This window comes from Morone saxatilis, unplaced genomic scaffold, assembly GCF_004916995.1.
Source record: "Morone saxatilis isolate NCDOM2014 unplaced genomic scaffold, NCSU_SB_2.0 Contig5, whole genome shotgun sequence".
Taxonomy (NCBI): Eukaryota; Metazoa; Chordata; class Actinopteri; family Moronidae; genus Morone; species Morone saxatilis.
In genome coordinates this window covers 5,936,714-5,939,127 of record NW_023340095.1, presented here as the reverse complement: position 1 = coordinate 5,939,127, position 2,414 = coordinate 5,936,714, and the positions used below count along the sequence as shown (strand labels likewise).

The window sequence follows — 2,414 nt, the reverse complement described above, 5'->3', positions numbered from 1 at the left end:
AAAGGAGGAGCTGGGGTGGAGGTGGGTTGCAAAACGGCTTGTAGAGGAAGCAGCAAAGATAGGCAGGCTAAAGCAGCTTAAATAAGGTGCCATGAATGATATTTGCCAATTGGATGCTTGAGGGAATCAGCTGAGCCATCAGCTGATATGTGTTTAGGACTAGCTGTGATCATATGATATAGGTGGAATTGAGAGCCGAGCTCAACGCTATGCTCAATTTGTCAATCAATGTTTTACCTCTTGTACACCTATTTTACCCTTAAATTTCCCCATTAAGTAGCCTGAATTAAAGAAAAAAACACTCCACTCTATATGATGTACAGGATATACTCTCTGGTTACTCCAGTATATTTTTGGAACTTTGAATTGATTGATTGATTGATTTTATTGTCCCCAAAGGAGAAACAGAGTGCATTATATGTGCCTCCAGAACATTAGATGTGCAATAATTATGGCAGTGCTTGATAATGGTTTCCATATCTGTCCATATAACACTTGTGCCAATGTTCATGATAAGAGAATGGCGTTATGCAGGGGAAAAGAGAATGTGGTTGTGAAATAACAAGTTATGTGTTACAGATGGAGGAATATCAGTTGGGGTAAAGGCAAATAAAGTCCCAATCATCTGTGACACTCAACTACTGGTGAGATCATATAGTCGAGCACATTATTTAAAGAATAAATTTAAGGATTGTGTTCTCCAGCAATATAGCAAATGTTAGTATGAAAAATGTGTTTATTTAATTTTGTTTGAAAAGTAATATACCTTCTATATCCAGCTACACTCACACACTTCTCACACACATCTCTATTTCAGAAATATACAGATTTCCTCTTTATTAAAATTCAATATGACTGCACCACTGGACAGAACCTGGCTGAAGAGCTGCAAAATGTTTTGGTATGTGGAAATGGCCTTTGGCTGTGTGGATAAGCCCTGACTGTCTTATTCTGGGAATTCTGTTACATGCACTTGTTTTGAACATCAGTGTTTTCTTGTAGGGAAAGTGTGGAGACAACCCCGTACTCTTTTATTAGGTGAACATCATTGACTGTTCTCCTTATAAATTTCTGTCAGACACCAACATTGTGAAAGGTAATCTATATTATCAATAAAGACTGACAACATTAGAGAAGTGAAATACTATTTCAGATCAATACCTTTGCTTGACTGCACTTAGCCTAATTATGTAATGTAAGGACAAATGGCATCAATGATTCAACGATTTAATTGAATGATTCATACATACATTACATGATCCATGACATACATCTTATATTCTTATACATTTACAGCACTGAGCAGTGGAGACCAAAATGTTTTTGGATTTGACCTGGTAGATATGTTACGTCCAGCTGACACTATCCCAGACAGGTATTGTAGTGCATACAGACAATGAAGAATTTAATTAACAATATATCATGACCCACTTCTTGTGTATGTCCATTTCTGATTATATGGCATCACTTGTAGTATTTATGAACCAGAAAACACACACAAATAAATTACCACAGAGGGGGTAAGGCGAAGACTGAAACAAGACTCTGTGTGTGTTTGTGTGTGTGTTTGTGTGTGCATATAATGGAAGTAGAGGGCACTTAAAAATATTGAGGAAATTAGGGGATTATAACTTTGGGAATCACTGTACCAAATACAGCATGTGTGAGAACAAAATTATATTTTGGCACCTTGATTCCACCTGTAAACTGTTTGCACCAATATTAGTCTATACCAAGACATATTTGTTGAATTTCTCCTCAAGTTTTGCCATCTAATTTTATTTTCAGCATTTTGTTCCTTTTATCTTCAGTCTTCAAACGTCATCATGTTCAATGACCTATTGCAAAACTTGGAGCAATTTTGCCACCATGACCTCATCTCAGCGAGATGCCTTCCTGAATGAATCCTTTCCTGTTGGCTTCCAATGGGCCACATCCAGTGAGTCCTTCAAGGTTGAGGGAGGCTGGTTGGAAGATGGGAAGGGACAGACCATCTGGGACCGTTTTGGTCATGATGGTCTAGCCTTTGCCAATCAGACAGCTGATCTAGCCTGTGACAGTTACCACAAGGTGGATTATGATGTCTACCTCCTACGAGGTCTTCAGGTCAACACCTACCAGTTTTCCATTTCCTGGGCTCGTATTTTCCCCTCAGGCCACCGGAGCAGCCAGTCAGAGAAAGGGGCTCTTTACTATGATAAGCTGATCAATGCTCTCACAGAGTCTGACATACACCCTGTTGTCACTCTTTACCACTGGGATCTGCCCCAGGCACTGCAGGACCATGGTGGATGGACCAATGCTTCCATTGTTGAAGCCTTCAAGGAGTACTCAGACTTCTGCTTCTCCAGGTTTGGAGACAGAGTAAAGACCTGGAACACATTCAGTAGCCCCTGGGTGGTGAGCCATGCGGG

The 2,414-nt window shown here is 39.9% G+C and overlaps 1 protein-coding gene across 1 annotated transcript in view; it reads right to left on the bottom strand.

The window, feature by feature from the left end:
- LOC118339231 (lactase-phlorizin hydrolase) overlaps positions 1–2,414 on the bottom strand; it is an 18,943-nt gene that overhangs the window by 7,611 nt on the left and 8,918 nt on the right.